The 12,786-nt window shown below is 29.6% G+C and overlaps 1 pseudogene; it reads right to left on the bottom strand.

Moving 5' to 3' along the window:
* Positions 1 to 1,922: 1,922 nt before the first annotated feature.
* On the bottom strand, positions 1,923 to 9,777 carry LOC119603785 (annotated as a pseudogene).
* Between the last annotated feature and the right edge of the window lie 3,009 nt (positions 9,778 to 12,786).

The raw sequence follows: 12,786 nt of genomic DNA, 5'->3' as shown, positions 1-12,786 counted from the left end.
TATAATTTAAATAAAATATAATGCAAAAATTAAGAGTAAGAGTAATTATTATGATTTTTACTTACAAATCATGTTGTTGTAGAAATATACCTCTTTTAATGTTTCGATTCGATTTCGTTTCCAATGATGGGCCCAGCAAGGAATGAAGAGGAATAAGCTGACTGATTTGGAAAATACTAGCTAAAGAAAAATCATAATAATATGTAATTGCTCTCAACTTAAGATACTTTTAAAAAAAATAAGTAAAGAAGAAAAAAAAATGTACTTATTATGTAGGGTTAGCCATACGAAAAAAATATTATTTAGAAAACAAGTAAAATAGAAAATTCTTAAATATTAGTAGAGTTATTACATTAATATTTAATTATATTGAATATTTTTAAGGAAATATATAATATATGTAGATTTAATTAAATTATAAAAAAAATAGTTTAATATTTAGTTTTAATTTTTGATATTTAGACAAATTAGATAATTATGCTGTTAAAATTTCATTACCATATTTATACTTTTTTTTTTAAATTTATGAAAATTATAAGTCATACATATTTATGTATCAATAAATTTAGATTTTTATACTGTATAAACTGATATTTTCTATATAGATTCTTGGTAAATAATATTTGTTATAGTTATTAATAGTAATTCATCGGATGTTAATAATTTATAGTTCAATGTTTAAGAATAATATATGTATATTAAATTAGTTAGATTAATATACTATTATATGCTTATTTCCAAATGTGTGTTTTTTTTTATACTCAAATATAGCAAATTTTTGAAGATGACCATAAAACTGAACTGGTTCTCTTATGTAAGATATGATCAGACACGTTCTGGCAAATGAGCAGGTCATGTGGGCTGGTTATGCAACGATTTGTTCCAGAACTTTCCGCGTTGGTTATGTAAATCTGAATTAAACTATTCTGATTTTATGAAATGTTGGGAACTTTTTATGGGCAAAATACCAGTGGCTACGTTAACTTGGCAGATGTGTTACGTAAGGAATTGTTCGTTTGGGAACTTTTCTTAGCGTAGGGAAATTTAGCTCCACACGCTTATTAGCTATTTCTTTAGTTCCTGTATTGGGAAATTATTAATTTGATTAAGAAATGCATATAAAATTAGTTATTTTTTATAGCGTTATTACCTTTTGATAATTTTCTTATTAACACACTTTTTAGTATAAAAATTAACAAATTTTTGTTCTTTAAACAAATTTTAAGAATTTTTTGATCTTTTGATTTTTAACAAATTTTAACCAATCTTGTATTTTTCACAAATAACTTTAATTCTTGCACTGGATGTGGTTGATAATTTATTAGGGACTAATTGCAACTTTACTTTTTGGAATTCAAATTCATAATGATTTATGCCAAGATTGCAAAACAACTTGAAGCTTGTTTTTTTTTAAGTCGTAATAAAAGTAAACGGTATTAAATATTTCAAATATTTTAAATATTTGTTATATTTGTACAATTATCTCTTTCTCACGCATAATTAATGAGCAATTATAATGATGTAGCTACTCAGAGTGTACAAAAAAAATATTTATAGCATGAGATACAAAATTGTAAGCTAGTATAATTTAGGGTTTCCAGTACATAAACGAAATTGAAGAACATTTATAAATATTTTATAAAATTCTGGTATTTGCGAAATAAAAGTAAAAAAATCGTTACAAGTTTTTAAAGAAACCACACAATTGGTCCATAAATGGGTCTACTCCTCATATAAAGTCCTTTTCATAAAATAACTTCAAAACTCCTAACTTGCTTCAAAATGCCAGTATACCAACGAAATGTGTCATAAATAAGTTTTATTGAAACCAAGCTCTAAGGCCCATAACATAAAAAAAAAGGTTTTATTTAGAAAATTATATTGCTTTTTATTTATTTACATAGATAACAAAAAACACTTGATTAAAGATAAACATGGTATTCCTGGGAATGATAAAATGAAGATTCTAAAGACACAGGAATCTCATTTAAATTCAAGGGTTCCGTTTTGTCTAACAGTTTACGATTCTTGGAACTGTAATGCAAATCAATAAGACTTTCATGCACATAATTTTCCTTGGCTAACAGTTGATGGTCCTCAGCGCTAAACCATTGATTGTAAACTTCAATTGGATCAAGTTGACAAAATTTGTAAAACGAAACTGGCGGCTCTTGCTGCAGTAACTCCAAGGGATAGTCGTTAGGGCGAGCCTCAAATGAAAAGAAAATATATCATGTATAGTTATTATATGAGAAAAATTAAAGTTTAATAAAATATTAATGAACGAATGCAAATTTAAACTTACCTGATGAAACCTTGATGATTGCAAAGCTTTCAATTGAAGTGAATGCAAACAAGAGGCCAAAATCATATCATCAGGCGCCGTAGCTGAATGATACGAACCATTCAGCTACCATCTCCAACATATAAATTATAGCCATAGCGTTCACCCAAATAAATCTCTTCCATTGAATTGTAACAACCAAGTACTTGGCAAACACCTGAAACGCTAACGTAAACCAGAAAAGAGAAGAAAATACATTATGATGGTGAAACATTTTTAAAATTTAATGATGTTTGTATATGAAAATTGTGTATCATTGAAAGAAGTGATAAAGAAATAAGACTGACAATCGCTGAAATATTGATGGCAGTTCAAGAAAAATTTTGTTACCTAACCGCAGACATTGTTTCTTTTGAAAACTGTGTATAGAATGAAAATCATAAAATATTTATACAAGATCCTCTAACCAATGAAGATTAAAATGCCATCAAAATATTTTTTATCACAATTTGATTTAATATTGAAGTCACTGAGGCAAAAACGTATAAAATCAAGCTAAAAATTTAAATTTGATTTATTTAATTTGAAGTTTTGCAAACACTCAACATAAATTTTCTTAAATAGTATTGTCTCTTTTGATTTCATTGCCATATACACTTTACAATCAACTGACTATCACTTAAATACCTTAATTAAGTATCATCACCAGTAAGGAATAACCACTGTATTTGATGAGTCTCATGTTTTGCTTGATTAACATGATATAGTCTGTGTTGTTTGTTATTGTAGTCCTCAATATTCCTCAGAGCTAATTCTAGAATTTGTATTGTTTTAGCACAATGTTCCATCTCAACATTTGTTATGTTGGCGTTTATTGTTGGTATTGTGTTATCATAAAAATATACTAAAAATTAATTTCAAGGGAGCTTTCAATAACATTGAGATTGGAGTAATTAGAGATTCGCTGATCAATTGAAACCTAGAAGATTACTGTTAGGTGTAAGGTTATCAGAGGAACATCAAAGGGAGGAGTACTATCTCCCATCTTATTGTTATTAGCGATTAACGCAATTCTAAGGCAGTTTGAATCCAAATGTAGAAAGATTGTCGTATATGCGTATGATGTAGTGTTAATGTTTAAGAGAACATTTTTATCCATAATCTATATATATAAAATTCTAACGTTACTGACTGACTGACTGACTGACTGACTGACTGATTCACTGACTGATTCATCATCGCACAGCCTAAACGGTTGAAGCTAAAGAGCTGAAATTTGGACAGGAGGTTGGTCTCCCGCCAAATAGATCCACTAAGACGGGATTTTTGGAAATTCGAATGTTTAGGGGGTAAAAAAGGGTAAAAACGGGTAAATTCGGTAACCTTATATCTACTAAACTAGAAAAGATACAAAAAAAGTTTAAAGCTTATCGCCGTTCATTTAAAAAATAAACGGACAGGTGTCTGGTACTTTTTTAAAATTCGTCCTCTTTAGGGAATAAACGGGTAAAAACTGTATTTTGGTACTTTTTTCGCACCCCATGTATCTTTTAAACCAGTGCACATTCAAAAAATATTTTTGACTCCTTCATAACTTAACGAAAAAATAAAAATATGAATTTAGTACTTTTTGGATATTCGGACGTTTAAAGGGTTAAAATTGTACCTATTTTTGGTACTTTTTTCATAAAACATTGTTTTTGGTTTATTAACTTATACATATGAATACATAATAACGGGCTCCCACTACGATGTTGCAACTTTTTGGAATAGAATTTTTATTTCGTTAATGGGGAGGAAAAAAGTACCAAAAGGGGTAAAAACGGGAAATTTGATTTTATTCAACCACAATGATCCAATTTAGATAAAATTTTTAAATTTAGAAACACTAAATATCCTAATGGGGTGTTATTTGGAACCCCGGTACCAAGTGATATTTTTTGGTACTTTTCATTCTCCAACTGGTCCTTTTTGAGTTTTCTATGATATTGAAATAGAAACATGAAATTAATAATAAAGGGACTTTTCGCTACTTTTTCGTTCTACACAGGTACTTTTTTGAGTTTTCTTTAAAATTAAACCTAGAAACATGAAATTAAGCATGTAGAGCTCGGAGTAAATGAGAATCTATAAAATGGGACTTTTTGGTACTTTTTCGTTCTTCAAAAGGTACTTTTTGATTTTCTATAATATTGAACCTAGGAACATGAAATTAAACATGTAGAGACCGGAGTAAATGAGAATCTATAAAAGGGGACTTTTTGGTACTTTTTCGTCCTTCGACTGGTACTTTTTGAGTTTTCTATAAAATTTAACCTAGAAACATGAAATTAAGCATGTAGAGACCGGAGTAAATGAGAATCTATAAAAGGGGACTTTTTGGTACTTTTTCGTCCTTCGACTGGTACTTTTTGAGTTTTCTATAAAATTTAACCTAGAAACATGAAATTAAGCATGCGGAGGCCTTTGTTAATGAGAATCTATAAAAGGGGACTTTTTGGTACTTTTTCGTCCTTCGACTGGTACTTTTTGAGTTTTCTATAAAATTTAACCTAGAAACATAAAATTAGCATGTAGAGCCCTTAGTAAATGAGAATCTATAAAAGGGGACTATTTGGTACTTTTTCGTCTTTCGACTGGTACTTTTTGAGTTTTCTATAAAATTTAACCTAGAAACATGAAATTAAGCATGTAGAGCCCTTAGTAAATGAGAATCTATAAAAGGGGACTTTTTGGTACTTTTTCGTCCTTCGACTGGTACTTTTTGAGTTTTCTATAAAATTTAACCTAGAAACATGAAATTAAGCATGTAGAGACCGGAGTAAATGAGAATCTATAAAAGGGGACTTTTTGGTACTTTTTCGTCCTTCGACTGGTACCTTTTGAGTTTTCTATAAAATTTAACCTAGAAACATGAAATTAAGCATGCGGAGGCCTTAGTTAATGAGAATCTATAAAAGGGGACTTTTTGGTACTTTTTTGTCCTTCGACTGGTACTTTTTGAGTTTTCTATAAAATTTAACCTAGAAACATGAAATTAAGCATGTAGAGCCCGGAGTAAATGAGAATCTATAAAAGGGGACTTTTTGGAACTTTTTCGTCTTTCGACTGGTACTTTTTGAGTTTTCTATAAAATTTAACCTAGAAACATGAATTTAAGCATGTAGAGCCCAGAGTAAATGAGAATCTATAATAGGGGACTTTTTGGTACTTTTTCGTTCTACAAAAGGTACTTTTTGAGTTTTCTATAAAATTTAACCTAGAAAAATGAAATTAAGCATGTAGAGCCCGTAGTAAATGAGAATCTATAAAAGCGGACTTTTTGGTACTTTTTCGTTCATCTAAAGGTACTTTTTGAATTTTTTATAATATTGAACCTAGAAACATGAAATTAAGTATGTAGAGCCTGGATTAAGTGAGAACATATAAAAGGGGACTTTTTGGAACTTTTTCGTTCTTCAAAAGGTACTTTTTTGATTTTTGTATAATATTGAACCTAGAAACGTGAAATTAAGCATGTAGAGCCCGGATTAAGTGAGGACCTATAAAAGGGGACTTTTTGGTACTTTTTCGTTCTTTAAAAGGTACATTTTGAATTTTCTATAATATTGAATCTAGAAACATGAAATTAAGCGTTTAGAGCCTGCATTAAGTGAGAACCTATAAAAGGGCACTTTTTGGTATTTTTTCGTTCTTCAAAAGGTACTTTTTGTGTTTTTTATAATATTGATCCTAGAAACATGAAATTAAGCATGTGGAGCCCGGAGTTAATTAGAATCTATAAAAGCAATCAGGGACTTGAGTGAATGAAAATTTAAACTGGAACATTTTCTGGTACTTTTTGAATTTTGTATAATATTGAACTTAGGAACATGAAATTAAATAAAATAGGTTTTTTGGTACTTTTTCGTACTTCACTGGTACTGGTACTTTTAGAGCTTTCTAAAATATTGAATATATAAACATAAAATTAAACACGCAATATCCCAATTGAACGAAAATTGAAAAAGAATACTCCGGTACTTCTTTGTTCTTTTACTAATACTTTTCGAATTTTCTATAATATTGAACCTAAAAACATAAAATTGGACATGTATCTTTATGCGATTTTTTTGGTTTCTGGTTGAAAATTAAACATGCGTCATCCTGATTTAATGAAAATATATAAAAAGGCACTGTCTGGTACTTTTTCGTTCTTCAACTGTTTTTTTTAATTTTCTGTAATATTGAGACTAGAATCATAAAATCAAACTTAAAGAGTTCTCTAAAAGGGGAATTTTTGATATTGCAGATATATATACATTTACAATAATGATATTTATTTTATTCCATTACGATGAGGGTAGCGAAGCACACTGGGTATAGCTAGTCAGTGATAAAAAAGGACTTTCTGTAAACTGAACTAGCATGCTTTACCAGACAGAACAAGATAGATGACTTTAGGCTTCCTACGTTAGATGGTGTTGAGTAAAGTTTATCTAGTGTAGCTAAGTATTTAGCTACCATTCTAAATAATAAATTATCATGGAAGAAAAATTCTCATTAAAGATTGAAGAAGGAGACTCAACATCTACTACACTTGCAAGAATTTCATTGGCGAAAAATTTTGTTCTGCGGCCTGATATGATAAACTGGATTTAGAAGTACTTATCTAGGCATCACAAAGGTGAGCATCACAGTCACAAAGTAAGACATCACAGGCACCGAAAAAAGTACACCACAGGATGCTTTGAATATCTAACAATATCTGATCCCTATAGAATATTATTATTATGTGTGTGTAGCTATAAGGATTGTGCTAAAGCGCCATGTTACATTGGTAAAACTTTTGCGTGATAACCACACAAAAATCTTATACGAAATGGATCTATAAGATCAGGATAACATTTGTGGTAGAATTTCTAAAAATAAGATAACGATATTAGCTATTAAATAGGGAAGAATGGAGTAGATACGATAAGCTGTTTAAAGAGTATGCAGTATTTAGCGAGGTATCCAAGATGGTGCCGGTGTCTACATTGCTGACATGAACATAAAGAGAACTTTGAGACTCCCTAATAAATGCTATGTTTTCCAAGTAGCGATCTGGAAAGTGGCGGAATTGTTACTAAAGCATATACTTACTATACATTTACATATACATATGTATGTTATACAGTGCACCTGTGCCTAATCGTAGAATATATATGTGTTCTAAGTGATATTGTGAGGCTGTTTACTATAAGTCTGTGTTGGATGCCAAAACACTGCAATGTACAGGATAATGATGTAGCGGACTAACATGCAACGCAAGGTTCGAAACTTGAACTAAATAAAAGTGATAGAAGGTAAGAAGTTACCCATTTGTCACTATTAGAGGGTTATTGGTTTGCGTGACCAAAGGTTGATGTAAAGGCTTTGAACTGATATCATATCTTATCTTATAAATCACTAAAATAGTTGACATTTTTGGAGTATTGTTCAAAGGTGTTGTGTATTATTGGTAAACTTTCTTGATCATATTTTAAACATGTTTTAACAGCGATACAAATTTCTTCACTTTTGATAGGAAGCTGTAAAAGAAGAATGTAAAACTTTAATATTATGTTCACATTGTTGCAGGTAATAGAACCGATTTAGTAAAGGTGTGAAAATAATGTATATCAAAACTTTTGTTTTCAATTATCTATCATATTTTGTAAAGGATATTCTTTTAAACTCAACATTCATTCATATATTGAAGACTTAAAGGAAAATTTAATTGATTTTAATTGAATATTTGTTATATGTTCTCAAATACTGAAGAAAAATGCAGGGAAGCTGACTGAAATTTTTAGGGTTAAATGAAGAAGTTTATATGTATTTTATACGCTTTTGCAATTCTTCTCATGGCTACTTACACATGTCATTGATAATGCTGCATTTGTTGTTTGTTCACCATACATGGCACATGTTTCATTATCATTATAGTTCTTGTTTTTGTTGTTTTTCATGCTTCCGGTTTCCCAGGTGGCTTCAGGGTAAATTTATGAAATTTTATTTTAAATAATTTTCGGTTTTTGTGTATTCATATGGAGCTTATAGTTGTCTAGGTTCGCTTTAATAGTTGTCGTATGAAAGTCAGTATGCGGCAGGTTGGAATCATTAGATGAAGTTGTGGTACGTGTTTTATTCGTTGTCGTTGAAATTCTAAAATTATCATAAACGAAACGAGACAACTCATGGGCGGCATCAATTCTAAATTTCGAGTTTTGTAATTGTTTTTTTGTTATTATGATTTTCGTAAATATGGGCATACTGTTTTAATTTGTTTAAAAAGAGTTAATAAAGTATTTTAAACAATATGGATTGATCCGATTGTATAAGCATACCTTTTGAATAGTGACATACTAAAAATGATCTATCTTCGTAGAGCCTTTTTCTATGATCTGGACTGTCTCAGAGATACGTCACTAGTAAACATGATTGGTTTTATTAGATGAACAGGCTGGTTTTCATGTAGAACGAACGAACCAAGTAGTCAACGAAATAAGGGAGGGAAACCATTCTTTCAATATTAGGGAATGGCAGTTCTAAGGGTATCACAATGGGCCACAAGGCCTCCGAGAAAACTTGCTTACTAGCGAGCAACCCACGTAACCTAACCTAAAAACTACACCAGCCCGCTGCAGTGGGTACTTAAACCATTTAGGATTTTCAATGAATGCAAAATGATAGATGATTATAGGCTCACTATTATATAATGCATGTTCCCAATATAAGAGCTTATAGAAGAAATAAAAGTGAAATATAAGCACACGTTGAAATTAGAACAAAATATTTTAATATTTGAAGTATTTCACAAAATCATGGCCTATAACATAGACCAACTAATGTTTAACCCATACACCAAAGCTTTGCAAAGTAAACTTCTCTAAAGGATTGAGCAAAGCACTCAAATCTGGCCTCAGAATTTCTCCTTCATATCAGGTTTTTAAAATAGCCCTAAAAACTAAAATGTATGCATTGTTTGCTATCTGGGTTTCGAATTTTTTAAATTTTGTTGGCCTGTGTAGTTATTGGCAAATCAATATAACTTGCATCAAAAGCACTTGCGATTTTTGTGATTTTCATTATTTAGTTTTTCCATAATTTACCTAAATAAACATTTGTCCTTTCCTCACAAAATACCACCCATCTTGTGTTGTCACTGATTATTTCCATTTGTTGGTTAGTATTCCCAGTTGTACTCATTTTCGTGTTCATGTTCTTTTGGAGTAACACTAGTTTTGGCATAAAATTATGTATTGTCCAGTCTCCTGGGTAATTGAATAGTTCATGCAGTATATGTTATCTTATTCTATATTTTGGTTCTAATTCCTATGATTGTTTATAATCTCCTTTAGATTTTAACTTAATTCATTATGATGTTTTGTGTCTTGATTTTATATAAAGAAAACAACATCGATAGGTGGTGCTGTAAAAGTGTAGAAAATTGTTAAGATCATTGTTCGTTTGTCGTTAAAGTGACACATATCGTTCATTTACTACAAAACTTATGGAAAGGATAGATCAATAGAAAACTTATTCAATGAGGTTGTAGAAATATAGAGATTCAACTTGTTTGAAATATATAAATATGAATTAAGTTCTCTTTGCGGATTACATAAGACATGTGTATATATAGTCCTGATGGAATATTTTCGATCCTCATATGTTCTTTTGTAGATCTTTTTAAGATTTATTTATATTTTAAATTTCATCAGATTCTTAACCACTGTGTGTTATATAATAGTGTGATATATTAATTAACACTGGCCAACAAAATTTTAAAAACCAGTGATACATTTCTGCAGGATTGAGCTGCGCTAAATCCTACTAACTACAAAATTTGCTATTAACCCAGACTTTTCAGATAACTATACTCTGATCACAGCGTTAAAAATGTGCTGACCTGTGTAATTTAAAACAAACATGCACAAGAATGCAAATCATTTAGCTAAATGTAAGATGAGTGTGTGTGAATAGAACAATAAAGTTAATCAAGAATGAATAAACAATTACAATTGATGATTGACAATTGTTTGTTTTCATACCATTTATATAGAAATAATAAACAAATATTTAAGTAAAGGTGGGTCAATTGACAATTACCCAGTTATTTATGTTAATTATTACAATGTGCTTTTCATGTAGGATCTGAAAGAGGGTATAAATGTGGTTAATAACAAGTAAGAGTGCTATATTCGGCTGTGCCGAATCTTATATACCCTTCACCACAGTGTATTTAAAAATATCAATTATATAAAATTTTAATTTATTTCATTTCCCCGTTTATATCATTATTATAGCAATAGCAAAACGAACAACAACAACGGTAAACGAAATAAACACACAAAAAAACAAAATACACAAGGCAGTAAAACCAACAGACATCCAAACATACGAAACGAAATACACAAAAAACAAAAACAAAATAGACAACGCAATGAAACCAACAGACATCCAAACATACGAAACTGAATGCACCAAGAAACAAAAACAATATACACAAGGCAATGAAACACACAGCCATCCAAAGATATGAAACGAAATACTCAATGAATAATCAGTGTTGGTGTTGTTGCGTATATCAAAGCATGAAAAAAATTGTCTTTTTTATGAAATTTTCAGAGGTTGTCTCGGATTTATGGACCGATTTTGCTGATTTTTAATAGCGATCTTCTCGAAAGCATGTCTAACAGAATTATTGAAGATTTGGATCTCGCCGATATCTGGGTTCCTCTAAAAACTGGTTTCAACAAACACACAGACGGACAGACAGACAGACAGACGGACATAGCTTAATCAACTCCGCTACCTATAAGGATCCATATATATACTTTATGTGGTCGGAAAATTATATTATAGAAATTACAAACGGAATGACAAACTTATATATACCCATCTCACGAAGGTGAAGGGTATAAAAACATCACATTATATGATCTACTATACCCATATATACTGACTTATTTGTTTCGTGTAGCATTTGGCTTGTAAATTGTCAATTCGCCAAAAAATTGACGGCATCAGTTGAAATTTATAAATTTTTCATTTTATTTATAACTTTGATATGCAAGTTGACATTGAAATATCGCATCCCTTGTCTTTGTAAAAAAATATATTTTATGTTTGGATTTTTTTATTATCCAACACGTGTTTCTCATCTAATTATTTCGTTTGGTGCAAAGCTTTATGATGCGTTGCTATTGATGCACCTACATCAACTGTTTCTTAATATTTCATTTGAAGACACAATAGACATGAATTCAGTTTCACTCATTGTAGTTGGAGTTTTTCGTTTATTGCGCATAATCAAATATTTTGTGATTTTATGAATGAAAATATATACATACATATGTATGTATAACTTTGACTTGTTTACCAGAACGTGACTAAACGTGTGACTAAAGTCATATTGCCAATATTCAGTTTTATCATATTCATTGTATGATTATCATCAACAACTGTTGTAATTTTGTATTTTTTAAGATTTTTATAAATTTGTTTTAATTGTATGTTTTTGTTTTCTTATTTACTTTCAACGGAGCGTATACTCATTGAAATTTTGTGTGTAAATTACTCATACGACACGTAGACTACAAACCATTTGCATACTTGGTATATGCATAACCGTTTTTGTATAAATTCAAAATTCAAATCACGATGACAAAATAGATTCTAAATACAAAATCATAAAATTGAAGAAGTAATACTAATTATTTATTTGAATTGTTAAATAAAATTTATTTATTTTTGTCATCTATAGACGATTTTTAAATATTACGTAATTTAATTAATTAATTATACAATATGAATAAATTTAATTTATATCTTTTAAAGCTAATATTAAAATATAGTATAGGAAAAAAAGGTAAACATATATTTAAAGACGAAGTTGCCAAATAGAAGAGTAATTAGTATATTAGATATGAAAAAAAACACATATATAAATCCAAAGTGATAAAAAAATCAGATAAAATATAAAAGTGAAAAATGTGATGTACTTTTCAGATTAAAGACTTATTTTTAAGCAAAAACAAAATCCTTGCTAATTGCAGGCAGCACATACTATACACAACATTTTGTATCTAAATAAACAGGACCTGTATATTTGTCTTCTGATGAGGAACATTTTAATTAATATGAGAAAGAGCTAAACTACTATAAAAGGATATAAATACATACTAGAGTTCGCCCAGCGGTCGAAATTCGACCAGAACCAATGCTGGAAAAATTGCATAAATAAGCTAAAATAAAACCCTATTTTTGTAGTTCAAATCTGTGGTAAAAAATTAACTTTATTGATATTATCAAAGTGTATAATTTGCTTTGAATAATGTTTTCTTTTAGAAAATGTGATGGGTTTTAGTTAAACTTCCATCAGAAATTTAAAACCTCAATTGTCAAAATTAGTTATACAACTTGTTTTACAAAAGTATTTCAACTATTTTAAAAATAATAAAAAATAACGAACATTTCTTTTATCGACTTATTATCCC

Source organism: Lucilia sericata, unplaced genomic scaffold (assembly GCF_015586225.1).
Source record: "Lucilia sericata isolate MDLA Ls3-8-SP2 unplaced genomic scaffold, ASM1558622v1 Contig000336F_arrow, whole genome shotgun sequence".
NCBI classification, from domain to species: Eukaryota; Metazoa; Arthropoda; class Insecta; order Diptera; family Calliphoridae; genus Lucilia; species Lucilia sericata.
The sequence above is the reverse complement of the archived record's forward strand: the minus strand, read 5'-3'. Positions and strand labels throughout refer to the sequence as shown.